General features: G+C 40.2%; 1 protein-coding gene across 3 annotated transcripts in view; it reads left to right on the top strand.

The window, feature by feature from the left end:
• Positions 1–708: 708 nt before the first annotated feature.
• The window catches only part of KATNBL1 (katanin regulatory subunit B1 like 1), a 38,706-nt gene continuing 24,479 nt past the window's right edge, over positions 709–14,935 (top strand). For all 3 annotated transcript variants that reach the window (XM_078053423.1, XM_036082586.2, XM_078053422.1), the window contains exon 1: positions 709–868. The gene's annotated coding sequence lies outside the window, so the exon portion shown is untranslated. The remainder of the gene's footprint in view (positions 869–14,935) is intronic.

The following is a 14,935-nucleotide window of genomic DNA, read 5'->3' as shown; positions in this document are numbered from 1 at the left end:
ACCATATGCCAGACACATCCCTCTAAGTATTTTATATGTATGAATTCATTTAATTCTCACAGCTGTGAGGCAGATACCATTATAATCCCCATTTTACAGTTGGGCAAATCAAAACACACAGGAATTTATGTGACTTGGTCAAGATCACGTAGCTCCAGGGTCCACGCTTTTAAATACTTCGCCTTAGGGGCGCCTGGGTGGCTCAGTCGTTAAGCGTCTGCCTTCGGCTCAGGTCATGGTCCCAGGGTCCTGGGATCGAGCCCCACATCGGGCTCCCCGCTCTGCGGGAAGCCTGCTTCTCCCTCTCCTACTCCCCCTGCTTGTGTTCCCTCTTTCGCTGTCTCTCTCCCTGTCAAATAAATAAATAAGATCTTAAAAGAAAAAAAAAATACTTCGCCTTAGTGCATTTAAATGGGAGTGACTCTCCGTGCACCTCTCCGTGCACTTATAGCAGATTGTTTCATCTCCTGGGACAACACTTAAGGCATGGTCTCCCTCACCAGACTGTCACTAGCTCAGGGTCATTCTTTGATGACCCTCAGTTCCTAGAGCTCAGTTCCTACAGCTTTATTACTTGCCGCCCCATTGCAAGACTACTGTGCGGGCCCGTGGCCACCAGGGGGCGTGATGGCCACACGTCCTCTTCCCCTTCTCTCCGGTCCTGCGCGACCCGAGGAGGGCGGAGCCAGCGTTGGGCGGAGCCGGCCAGACCTCCCCGGGGAAGCTATCCCGGCGGGCTGCGCGCGCGGCCGCGTTTGAATGGCTCAGAGTGGGGCACGGCCCGGGAGCCGAGGGACGTCCCGGGCTGCCGGGCGTAGTTGGTTAGTCCCGGGGCTGGGCTGAGGCGCCGCGGTACCATGAGGCGCCGGTAAGTGACCGCCGGGCCTGCGCGAGCCCGGCGCCCGCAGCTGCCCTGCGGAGGCCGCGCGTCTCCTCGCGCCCGGACGCGCCCTGGGCCCACCTGAGGCCCCGCGGCGGCCTCCGCTCGGCCGAGCCGGCAGCGGGGTCGGGGGCGGGGCGGCGAGGCCGCGGTGTCCGGGCGGGAGCCCCTGCCCCGCCGCGGCGAGGAGCATCCGGGCGGCGGGCGCTGGAGGCCGCCGGGAGCGGGGGGGGGGGGGGGGGCGCCAGGGGCCCGGCCCGGGCCGGGAGAGGCGTGGACGCGGCCAGCTGTCACTTAATTTGTCTGCGGGTGGGGCCGACTGCTGCACGCCGGGGAGGGGGAAGGACGGAACGCGTCTGCGGCGGTCTGTTTGAGGACCTGTTTTCCCGAGCCGCCTAGGCCGGGCCTTGGTATTTCCTTATTTTCTGACGGGTCCGTGGTTCCCTGACAGATAAGCTTTTGTTTAGCAGCACAGAAGCTTGACATAACTGCATAAGAATTGCTGATTGCAACTTTAAAAATCTCATTGTATTTTCTGAAAAGTTGTTCTGTAACAGTACTTTTACAGGCTTTTGCCACGCTTTTAAATTGGCTTAAATATGGAGATAACAAAGAGTTCAGTTGTTTTCTTGTGGCTTGTAAAGTTCCTTGAAAACAGAGGTGTCTATGTCAGTTTCTTTACAGATTAAAAGAAAAAAAACTGACAAAAATTAGTTGTGTAATAGTTTAGCACTAGCAAAAAAATTCTAAGAACCTAGACCACCTAATAATAGCTTAAACTGTGTCAGTAGTTTGTTCTGTTTTGTTTGAACCTGCTTCAGACTTGAATCAGAATTTTATACATTGAGGCTTTTACTTGGCTAATAACTAGCATTGTAATAATAATAATGGTAAGTATTTTGGGGGGGCATTCTATATGCTAAGCAGTGTTTGAGAGCTTTATATTTTGGGACGGACTATTATTATCCCCTTTTTGACAAGGAGGAAACTGAGACACAGAGAAGTTGAGTAACTTGTACAAGGACACGCAGCTAATATATTTGGGACCCAAGCAGGCTGGCTTCATGCTTTTAACTATGCTTCTTTAACTGCATCCTTTATATTGTGACTCTTTTTACTTTACAAAGCTCTTTCATTTATTTCTCTCAACTGGGGATATATGTGAAGTGTGTTCGTGTATATATATACATTCACACACTATTCAATTGAGTTCTCTCCTCTTGTTGACCATACTTAAATTTTGTGCACTGAGCAAAAATTCCGCTGGATATTTTAAGATAAATGGAGTTCATAAAGTTCATGTTTGTGTTGTAGTTTATAGTTTTAATTCCTTTATATCATTCCTGACAGTGTAGAGAACAGTTTGAAACCTATATATTCCTTAAAATATACCATTATATATTTTTGTTCTGAAATTCTATTGAGTGGTTACTCTGTATCTGGAATGATTATACTTATAGCTCCATGACAAGAAATAAAGGTTCAAAGCAAAATCATTTCATAAGAAATCAGCAGTTTACAGTGATTTGCAGCAGAGCATTTAAATTTCATTCATCAGTTATCAAGCTTTTGATTGTCTCTATGCCCAGCAGTGTTAGGTGCAATTGTTTATACAAAAGAAATGTGCCAGGGCAACAAACCTTAGTTTGGGATATGAGATTAACAGCAACAATATAAAATACTGTTGTTTAGTGCAGACTGTATGTGGTGAACTGAACTAGGCTGAACAGTATTGCTTCTGCAAAGAACCAGCTACTAAAGGATGGATGTAGGGCATTGAATAGAAGCGTGAATGAGGAATTTTAGTGAGGAAACGGTGTGTCAAAGACTTGGAAGTGAGAAAGAAATTATTTTTCTAGGAACAGTGGACCTGATCTATTTGGAAAGTTCCTTTTGAGAAAAGGGAGATTATGTGGGCAAGACTGAGAATAAGTATAATTGTATAAGACACACATGGGAAAGAAGTTTAGGCTTGACATATATGTATATACACAGATGATTTTGGAAGTTTAAAACTTTTAAATCAGTGGCTTTCAACTGGGGACAGTTTTTGTCCCTCAGGGGACATTTGGCAGTGTCATGACTAGAATTGGGGGAGGTGCTACTAGCATCTACTGGATAGAGGCCAGGAACGCTGCTGCTAAACATCTTGCAATAAGACAGCCCCTCCATGAGAAATAATTACCCCCAAACGTCGGTGGTACTGAGGGTGAGAAACCCTGTTGTGAGCTGATTGTTTATATGGCCAGCCTCTGCTTCCATGTGCTTTATATAAGTATGAATGATGAATGTTAGGAGCATGAGTACAAGTAATATTAAAGCTAGGGGAAGCTGGCTCAGAGACCTAAAGAAGGAGGCTGTTGTTGGAGTCTTTCGGAGGAGGGGAGGCTGTAAGGAAATAGGATGAGGGCAGTGAGAATGACATGTAGTGGTAAAATGAGACAGTTATTTAATTGACATTTTTTTCTGAGTTTGAAAATAATGTCTCTTCACTGAAAATAATGCATGTTCATTGTAGGAAATTTTGGAAATGTAGAGAGTGTGAAAAAAAAAAATTAAAAGCACTTAGAACCTCCCACCCCCACCCCAAGCAGAAAGAACAACTGTTAACATTTTCATGTGGTGGGTTTTTTTAAAGATTTTATTTATTTGTCAGAGAGAGAGAGAAAGTGCACAAGCAGGGGGAGCGGCAGGCCAGAGGGAGAAGCAGGCTCCCCGCTGAGCAGGGAGCCCGATGCAGGACTCGATCCCAGGACCCTGGGATCATGACCTGAGCCGAAGGCGGACGCTTAACTGACTGAGCCACCCAGGCGTCCCTTTTTCAAAAATTTTTTATGCTGATAATTATTTTCCTTTCTATAAAACTAGGATTATACATTTTTCTCCCTGTGGGTTTTTATTGTTCTGCCTTTTTTTTTGACTCAGCATGTCATGAGTATTTCCCATTGCATGAAAAATGCTCTTTTTAATAGTCACAGTCTTTGTTGTGTGTGTGTTCTTTTGAAATTGGGAATTTTGCTTATATTCAAAAGAGACATTTTGAAGGAAGAAATAGAATATGGTGACCGATTAACTATAGAAAATAATAGGGGCAAAAGTCTATGGTATCTTCAAGGTTTTAAACATTGGAAGCTAAAAGAATGGCAGAGCTACTGAAATAAATTGGAAGTCTCATAATAATTTTTTTGAGGGGGGTTTCTCATAATAATTTTCACCTTAGATGTAGAAACTGCCATCACAGACACCCATAATGAGATTTTAATGAGGACCCTTGCTGCCTGTCAGTTTACATTCTTCCTAAAACTTTTTTTTCTTCGTAAAACTCTTAAAATTAATAATCTTTCTTTGTTTTCTTTTGTTTTTTTGGTACAAAGCTTATTTTTCAATTCTTAGCAAGTCTTTTCCCTCTTCTTGAAAAGTTTTTTTAAATGCAGTTTCTATTAGAATACTAAATAAGTCTCAGGTTGGTTCATGAACCTTTGAGAGATTAAAGGACGAGTTTGAGTTTTTCAAATGTATAGATTGGTACAGTTTATAAGCAAGAAATGAGTATAACTGTTTTGTGGAGGAAGAGGCATTATCCTTAAAAATGCTTGCCTAGTGCCTCATAACATCACCCCCATCAATATTACATTATTTTATCAATCATTATACCCATGACCCATATCAGTTAATTTGGTGCTTTCTGATAAATGTTTTTAGGAAAGTAATTAAAAAAAAAAACCTTGAACTTAATACAAATGGTACCTTTACTGGGACCATACACTTTCAACTTGGATAAGGTACAGTTTGACTTTGCTAGATTCAAATGCTGTGTTTACTACTTCATGCTCATGTCCAACTATCTCCTCTAATATGCATTAACTTTGGAGAAGTTTTGTATTTACTGTCTTTGTTTTGGGGACATGATGAAGGTAGAGATGGGAGAAAGAGTCTTCTGAAAGGTACCCCCAGTTAGCTTCCCCTATAACCACCTCTCAAGTTTACACACTGCCTGAAATTCTTTTTGCCTTGAACAGTCATCCAGGAACGTATCACCTATGTATGAATCATGAATGCCCATTCTAGCATCTCTCCTGCTCACTAGTGTAATCTTAAAACAGGCAGCTTGGTGTTATATGGAAAAGGCACTAACACTGGAAGTCACAGTTCTAGGGTTTGCTCTCCTACTGGTGACTGAGTGTTCTTGGGCAGATCCCTTAATCTCATTTGTAAATTGAAATTATCTCCAAGGTCCTTCCCAGTTCTAAGAGTCTGTGAATCTGTGAAGTATTTACTTTTCAAGGGTAATTATCTCTGGTGAGACTATTAGTCTTTCACATCTTAGTGTGCATTAATCAGATGATATCTGCCAAAGGCATTTGTAAAAGCTACTCCCATAATAGGATTGGGGGAGAAATTTTAGAATGGAATTTAAGTGCCACTAGCATATAAACTCCAGGAGGGCAGGGATCATTGTTTTGTTCACTCATGTTTTCTCAGTGCCAAGAATGGTAATTAGCCTGTAACATGTACTTAATATTTGTTGAATGAAAGGAATGGATTGTTGTTGAGGAAAAAACAAGCTTGTTGGAGTACTGCACAGATGCTCTGAGTATCTTGAAAGAACTCAGAATACAAACCAACTTGATTACAACCCAGTCATTCCTATAATATAAAAATACCTCTAACTGATAGTAAAGCGTCTATTGTTCACTTGGTTGCCTTTCAGAACTCTGTAGTAATTACTGACCTGATTGCCCCTCATGCTCAGTACAGTTTTGTCCATTACCAGATCTTACTTTAGTGCAACTTTGACTTTTGAGTGTGCCTTTTATTCTTATTTGCAAAAACTTAGGCCTTGCTGGGGCACCTGGGTGGTTCAGTCCGTTAAGCATCTGCCTTCAGCTCAGGTCATGGTCCCAGAGTCCCAGGATTGAGCCGCATCTGGGCTCTCTGCTCAGCAGGGAGTCTACTTCTCCCTCTCCGTCTGCCCCTCCCCCTGCTCATGCACGCTCTCTCTCTCTCTCAAATAAATAAATAAAATCTTTGCTCATGCACTCTCTTAAATAAGTAAGTAAAATCTTTTTTTTTCTGCCAATGATTTTTTTTTAGTAAATAAAATCTTTAAAAAAACCCAACAACTTAGGCCTTGCTTATTTCCTGTACCACTTAGTACATCATTAACAGTACGTTTAGTGTTGTAACCAAAATAAATCATATAGATTGATTAAAATTAGGCCTTTCGTCTGTGGAGGATTCATGGCACAGCTGTTGGAAATTAGTACTCTTGGCACTCCTGTTCCAATCATCCTATTTCTACAACTGCCGTATAAAATAATCTTCAAGAATAGTTTTTTAAAAATTAAAAAAAGTTTAATCTCTCAACCCAATGTGGGGCTCAAACTCACGACCCTGAGAACAAGAGCCTCCTGCTTTACCGACTGAGCCAGCCAGGTGCCCCAACAATAGTTTTTAATCATATGATTCCTATACAAAGCTTCTCAGTAAGTGTATTTTGTCTATAAAATTAAAGTCCATGTTCCTGACCCAGTATCCAGGGACTTGTGCATTTTATCCAGTCTACTTTTCTAGTCTGTTTCCTCCACAATGACCTGAACTCAGTAACTAATTATTGAATAGTTGGTGTAGATAATAAACAAAAAGCACAGTTATTCTCACCTGTTTCCAGGTAAGGAAGGCTAGTAGGTATGCCTGTATAGGGTGGCATTCATTATTTGGGAAATATTTATTGAAAAATAGCATCAGGGACAAGAATTCATAAACTCCATGTAAACAGTTTTTTCTCTTCTTGTTGGCAGACCTATTTGGAAACTGAATAATAACCAGAAGGAAATTACTTGTGTATTCTTAGTGGCATCACTTGACTACTTAGTAAGACTGATTACATTATTATGTGCCCACAACATTGTTAGGATGGTTTATCAGTCTGGATGGCCTGTGTTATTTTACAGTAACAACGCCCAAATCTCAGGGCTTCAAATAACAAAGGTTTATTTCTCCTTGATTCTTCTTACATGTGAGTTATCTGGGGGCTCTGCTCTATGTTATCCTTGCTAAGGAATGTGGACAGATGGAACCTTAATCTCTGTCCTGTTGCTAGTTGCCACAATAGAGTGATGGTGATAGGAGTGAATCACAGAAAGTGATTCTCAAAGATTTCTGTTTATATTTCATTGGCAAGAGCAAGTCATGACCATACCTAACTTCAAGATGATGGGCAAATATAAACCTATCATGTATCTGAAAGGAGAATTGGAATATCATGGCACAGTTTTAATGTTAACCACAGTTAGGCACTCTCCCATTGACATTTTTAAATAATATTTTGTGACGCCTCACTCCCAGCTGACCATTATCTTTCATGGTTGACATTGTCTTTCTTTAGATAGGTTCCTTTGTTCATCAGCTGTTTATTAAGCACCCCCTATGTGCCAAGCACTTTTCTAGGTACAGTGAACATGATTCCTGCTGTCATGGAGCTCACAGTCTAGTTGGGAGGACATGAACGATTAGCAAATAAGCAAACTAATTTCAGATACTGATAATTGCTCTGGTGGGAAAAAAAAGTACAAGGTGCTGGTATAGAGAATGGAGGTGAGGTTGGGGTTATTCTTGATTGGGTGGTCAGGGAAATGCTCTTGGGTGGGTAACAACTGAGCTGAGAAGTAGTAGCCCTGGGAGTATATGGGAGGAATGTTTTAAGCAGAAGGAATGGTTTGGCCACAAAATGGAAATGAACTTGGTGTATTCAAGGATAGAAGTCCAGTGTGGCTAGAGGATTTAGGAGGAAACTGATATAGTCCAAGAGAGAAATGATGGTAGTTTGGTCTAGGATGGTGGTATCAGAAATGGAGAGAAATGAAGTTTGAGAATATGTTAAAAAGGCAGAATCAACGGATTGGAGATAGGGAATTTATGAAAAGAGAAAATAATGAATCATTTGGGGCTTTCAGCAACTGGGACGATGTTCACTGTATCTAGAAAAGTGCTTGGCACATAGTGGGTGCTTAATAAACAGCTGATGAACAAAGGAACTGAATAATTTACTGAATTAGGAACAGTTGAGAGGATCAGATTTGAGAGGATGGATATTAAGGGTTCTATTTTCAATATGTTAAGTTCAAGAATTGTTGACTGTGGAACTGACATCCACATGGTGCTACTCACAAGCAGTTGGTGATATGAGTTCAAAGTTGAGGGGAAACATTGAGAGGGGCGATTTTTTTTTTTTTAAATGAGGTTAATATGTTAAATTTGGTTACAGTTAAGTTTTAGACCTGGGTGTCATTATACCTTATTAAGGCAGTGTGATTCCTACGCTGGAAAAGGGTATTCCCTAAGAGAAGGGGGCATTTTCAAATTTCAACATATATTCTGATTTCGGCCCAGGAGACATAATGGTAAGAAACCACTGTAATGGATAGGGATATGTGGTAATCCTTGTAAGTGTTGGAGTGTAAGAAGGATTAAGAACTATTGTTATACAGATGAATGGATAAAGAAGATGTGGTATATATATACAATGGAATATTATGCAGCCATCAAAAGGAATGAGATCTTGCCATTTGCAACGACGTGGATGGAACTGGAGGGTATTATGCTGAGCGAAATAAGTCAAACAGAGAAAGACATGTATCATATGACCTCACTGATATGAGGAATTCCTAATCTCAGGAAACAAACTGAGGGTTGCTGGAGTGGGGGGTGGGGTGGGAGGGATGGGGTGGGAGGGATGGGGTGACTGGGTGATGGACACTGGGGAGGGTATGTGTTCTGATAAGCGCTGTGAATTGTGCAAGACTGTTGAATCTCAGATCTGTACCTCTGAAACAAATAATGCAATATATGTTAAGAAAGAAAAAAAGAAGAAGAAGAATGTAGCAGGAGGGGAAGAATGAAGGGGGGGAAATCGGAGGGGAGAAGAACCATGAGAGACAATGGACTCTGAAAAACAAACTGAGGGTTCTAGAGGGGAGGGGGGTGGGAGGATGGGTTAGCCTGGTGATGGGTATTGAGGAGGGCACGTTCTGCATGGAGCACTGGGTGTTATGCACAAACAATGAATCATGGAACACTATATCTAAAACTAATGATGTAATGTATGGGGATTAACATAACAATAAAAAAATTAAAAAAAAAAAAAGAACTATTGTTATAAAAGGACCCTAGCATCATCTTTTGTTGATTTGTTGAATTCTCAAAGGGCAGTCTACCCTTTTAAGGTATACTCCCCCCCTCACTGTTGACTTCAAAATCAGGCACAGGTGTTATAGATTGGTAACCTTAGTCCAAATCATGAAGATAGAACATTAAAATTAGTTTATATTAGCTTGTCTTTTTTGGAGTTGTATATCTTACTGGAATATCCTTTCATACATAGAGTCTTATCTATCTTGAAAGCATCAGAAATACCTTTAGTAGCTAAACAAGGGGTCAGAAAGGATCCTTAAGGTGATGTTGTCTTTTATATGTATATATTTATTTACATTTGAGTTTAAGAAGACAGTAAGAAAGGATTAGAGTATTTTTCTTCCCTATGAATATTTCCAGAAAAATACTATAATTGAAATACTCTAATTTGAATATTCTAACAGGGAGAATAAGAGATATTCACCAAAACATGCTAAGATAATCATCTACTTGGCTTTAGAAACCCTAAGTCTTCCTAAAGATTCAGGTGTTTATGTAGCCATTTAAGAAGAGATGTATATTATACAATCAGTACATTTTATTATTTTTTTTAAAATATTGTTTTTATTTAAATTCGTTAACATACAATTTAATATTAGTTTCAGGTGTAGAATTTAGTGATTCATCACTTACAGCACTCAGTGCTCATCACAAGTGTCCTCCTTAATACCCATCACCCATTTAACCCATTTAACCCATCCCCTGCCCACCTCCCCTCCAGGGGCCCTCAGCTTGTTCTCTGTAGTGAAGAGTCTGTTGGGGGGGAAATAAAAATTTTATTTTTAAGTAATGTCTGCACTCAACTTGGGGCTCGAACTCACAACCCGGAGATCAAGAATCACACACTCTACCGACTGAGCCAGCCAGGCGCCCCACTATCACTACATTTTAATTTAGTTAAAAAATAATACTTGCATTTGATAAAAAATTCGGAAAGTCCGAAAAGGAAAAGTCTCCCTCTCATCTCATCCCCCAGCCACACTTACCCTCTCTTTAGAAGTGACTTTTGTCCCCAGTTTCTTCCTTTCAAAGATATTCAGGGACTATACAGGCACTCACTCACATACACATTTTGTACGTAAGTTTTAACATTTTTCTGCACCTACCCCTGCCCTGCACACTTTCCAGTGTAAGGCATTGAAAAAATTAAGTCTGTAGGTCCACAGTTACTGGTAAAGGTGATGAGAATTCTCAGTTCTCAGAATTCAGCTTTTTTTCCCCATTATTAATACCAGTTCCTTAATGTAGTATATTCAGTGGACTTAATTATTTAAAATAAGAGGTCATCAGTTTTATAATTTTCATTTCAGGGTAATTCAGTCATAAGAGAGTTGGAATTCAGTTTGGTCTAATTGATTGAAATGATGTATTATCATTCTTGTACCCATTGAATCTCCAAAAATCTGTATTTTCATGCTTGATCTGCCTTCCTGAATATGACATTATTTCTCAAACCAGCCTTCCATGGATGGTGGACTGAATTAATAGAAGATGTTGTGATGAATCAACAAATAAAAAACCCTTGTGGTTTATTCCAGGTTCTAGGGGCTTTGAGTCGTTCTGAACATGGAATCAGAATAAGGGTACTTAGTTTTATGATTTGAATGATAATATCAGGCTCTGATAACTTGGTAAATCCATTTCCTCAAGTAGGAATAAACCTAGCAAGTGCATTAGACATCCAGGAATTTGATGGGACACCATTTCCCTGGAGGCTGCATGAATAAGCACTGCTTATACTTGTTTCTGTGCTTCTTTTTCTTCTTCTTCTCTATTGTTACTCACCTCCTGCCCACCAAGCCATGACCCATGTAACTGAGATATTCTTTCAAAATGTTAACCCTCAATCAGATTCGAATCTAGACGGGATTAAAAGGCTCCAAACAGGTCAACAGAATGTATCGTTTTTCTACCAAGATGTTAGTGTTTCATTTAGTTTATAAACAGCACATTAGGGACGCCTGGGTGGCTCAGTCCGTTAAGCGTCTGCCTTTGGCTCAGGTCATGATCCCAGGGTCCTGGGATTGAGTCCCACATTGGGCTCCTTGCTCAGTAGGGAGCCTGCTTCTCCCTCTGCTTGCTTCTCTCCCTGCTTGTGCTTGCTGTTTCTCTCTCTCTCTGACAAATAAAATCTTTAAAAAAAATAGCACATTAACAATGCCATTCACTTTGTCACTTTTTGAGTACAGTGTTGCCATCTTTGTAAGCCACCTCCCCCTTGTCCAAATATACCTAAGAAAAGAATGTCACCTTTAGGAAATCATGGAATCATTTTTTTGATCTGGCTTGATATTAAAGTATCTTTTTTAGTCCTTATGATAAATTGTAACTGCTCTGCACTAGGTTACATAATCTGTTCAGCCCAACATTTGTTTTGATCATCTTTGTTATGGTTACGAAAATAAATTTAACACCTTGATTAAAATTTAGTGATACCCTCATTGAGAACACTAGGTGAATCCTACTGGACTAGAAGCTGTTGTTACTCTGTAAAATGACTTTTTTTTAGATTTATTTGTTTGGCAGAGAGAGAGCCCACGTGCACACAAGCAGGGGGAGTGTGGCAGGCAGAGGGGGAGGCAGGCAGAGGGAGACCAGGAGAGGTAGGCTCCCCACAGAGCAGGACCTTGGGATCATGACCTGAGCCAAAGGCAGATGCTTAACTGGCTGAGCCACCCAGGCACCCCCAAAATGACGCTTTAAATATCTTTGCTTTAAGCCACTCTCTTCTATTTCATAATTTAACTCAAAGAGCAATTTTTCCTCCTAAACTATTTGATAAATCATCAAGGATATTGCCACACTTAACATATTGTATTACAGTGGCTTCTCTGTGTTTCTCCCGCTATAAACGTGGTATGATGAGGATTTTGCAATAGGAAAAGTTGGGAGGCTTAAGGGTATGAGCAGAAATGAGGCAGGAAACTACTAGTTGCCATGATGTAGCTGTATATAACATCAAAATTCTACATTGACATGATTCAGGTCGCTGAGTTTTATAATTTTACAATTCTTTTGTGTTCCTTTACATAACTTGAGAATTTGTGTGTTTCAAGGCCTAAGAAACTTGAATTTCCATCATCTTATTAATGTATTGTCTTATGCTAAAAAGAAATTTCTTTAAAATGTAATTTTTTTTTACTGTAGAAAATTGATACAGAAAAATAAGCTGAAGAAAATGATTCAACCTTAAAACTGTAGAAAAATGAACAGGAAAAAGATTCTACTGTGATACCACTCTTTAGAAAGAACTTTTGTCCTTTCAGTCTCTTTTTTATTTATTTTTTTCCTGTGCTACATGTACACATACACAGAAACATGTAGGAAACTGGTATTAAAATTTGCTGACACCACAAAGCATGTTTCTTAACACTAAAGGCAACTTGTTTCATCAGTGATGTTTATGTATAACTTAACGATAGCTAACATTTACAGAGTGATTAACCATGTGCCAGACATCGTGGCAGTTGGATTATTTTATTTAATCTTCACAACACTACTCTGAAAATAGGAGGCTAAGTAATTTGCCTACAATACATAACTAGTAAATGGTTAAAGCAGGACTCAAACCCAGGGAATCTGACTCTAGGACTTATGTCACCCTGTTACAACATACAGCCACGTCCTTTCAGTTCAGTCACCTAAGAAAAGTACAACTTCATATTACTTCTTTCAGATGCAAACTAAAACAATCTTATTTATTGTCTGTCACATTTTCAAAGTTAAAAATTCATAATACAGAATCTTCTATCATCAAGGGTGCCGATTAGTGGTCATTGCCCACCTCTGTCGGCAGGAGCATGGATTGGAGGGCGGCTGTCCATCTGCCCATTTGCCAGGCTTACATAGTTGCCCAGTTTAGTTAATGCAGCAGTTTAAGATAGAAGTTTAAAAGCATTGTTTTGGGGCGCCTGGGTGGCTCACTCAGTTAAGCATCTGCCTTCCGCTCAGGTCATGGTCACAGGGTCCTGGGATCGAAACCTGAATGTATCAGGCTCCCTGCTCAGCAGGGAACCTGCATCTCCCTCTGCCACCCCCCTTGCTGATGCTCTCATTCTCTCTCTCTCAATATTTGACAGAGAGAGACAGCGAGAGAGGGAACACAAGCAGGGGAAGTGGGAGAGGGAGAAGCAGGCTTCCCTCGGAGCAGGGAGCCCGATGCGGGGCTCAATCCCAGGACCCTGGAGTCATGACCTGAGCCGAAGACAAACGCTTAACGACTGAGCCACCCAGGCGCCCCAATAAATAAAATCTTAAAAAAAAAAAAGAGCATTGTTTCTATGAAAACTAATTGGAATGCTTTAGATATACTAGATGAAGGCAAGTGACTCAAAAACTTGGTTATCAACTTGGGTGTAGCTTACAAAGCTAAAGATAAGTGAAGTAAAACCATAACCATTTAGAATTTTGTACTGATCCTGCTTTGTGAGTGGCATTAGTTCTTGGGCAACTTGAAAGAAACCCAAATTAGAAATCATAGATGATGCATATGCATTATTTTAAGGTACATGTGTACATCCCTCTCTGTTTTAAATGAATCCTCATTTTAAACGATTTTTTGACTAAAAATCACCACTCCCAGTCACAATGTGAAAGCGCTTCTGTAATATATTTGAAGAGTTCAGTAATATTTTTTGACCCAGTCATGAGCTTATCTAGAGGAAATAATCAATTTTGTACAAATATCTATGTCCATCAAAGTATTTTCTGAAATAGCAAAAATAAAAATAATATTCTTATGATAAAATAGTATATAGTCATTTAAATCATTATCAAAAAGACTTTTTAATATGTAGGAAAACAATGTTAATGACAAAATGCAGCCTATAAAACTAAACTGCATGATGGGGTGCCTGGGTGGCTCAGTCGGTTAAACGTCTGCCTTTGGCTCAGGTCGTGATCCTGGGATCAAGCCCCACATCGGGCTCCCTACTCAGTGGGAAGCCTGCCTCTCCCTCTCCCTCTCCCTCTGCACCTCCCCCTGCTTGTGCTTTCTCTCTCTCTGTCAAATACATATATAAAATCTTTAAAAAAAAACAAAAACTAAACTGCATGAGAGAAGCACCAGAATAGTATTGGTGGTTGAATTACTAGTGATTTTTTATTTTTAATTTGACTTATTTTTAAAGTAAGTAATACTTGTATGAAAGGCAAAGTTTTGTATAAAGGGAGCATAAAGTAAAAAAGGTTCTCTACTATCCCCAGCTGTGTGGTTCATCTCTGTGGAAGCATTCGGTGTTTGTTAGGGTATTCTAACATGAGAGAGATCATTTTTATCCATGTTTTATTTCTTTTATTTATTTTTTTAAGATTTTATTTGTCAGAGAGCGAGCACAAGCAGGGGGAGCGGCAGGTAGAAGGAGAAGCAGACTCCCCGTTGAGCAAGGAGCCCGATGCGGCACTTGATCCTAGGACTTTGAGATCATGAGCTGAAGGCAGGCATGTAACCGACTGAGCCACCCAGGCGCCCCTATTCATGTTTATTTCTGATTTTTTTTCCTTTTATGCAACACACTTCCTTCTGCCTCCAAATCCAGGGCTATGGAGTTAGAGAGGGAGGGACAGGACCATAGACTTCCTGCCCACATCTGTTTTTTGTCCCCCGCTACTCTTGTTGAGATCAAAGTTGACTGCAGCTACAGTCATTAAGGGGAATACTATCTCTAACCCAAAGAGCAAGGACATGCCATTTAAACTATGTCATTGCAGAACATTGCTGTATACATATTTATACAGCCCACAAATAAGCTTTGCTCATTGAAGTAGTTTAGTATCTGATCTATTTTTTTTTATAAAAATTTTTAATCATATGGAGAGAGGATGGTATAATGAATATCCCAGTCACCCAGCTTCAGCTATTAT

This window comes from Halichoerus grypus, chromosome 8, assembly GCF_964656455.1.
Source record: "Halichoerus grypus chromosome 8, mHalGry1.hap1.1, whole genome shotgun sequence".
Classification (NCBI taxonomy): domain Eukaryota; kingdom Metazoa; phylum Chordata; class Mammalia; order Carnivora; family Phocidae; genus Halichoerus; species Halichoerus grypus.
This window is presented reverse-complemented; position numbering and strand designations above follow the sequence as displayed.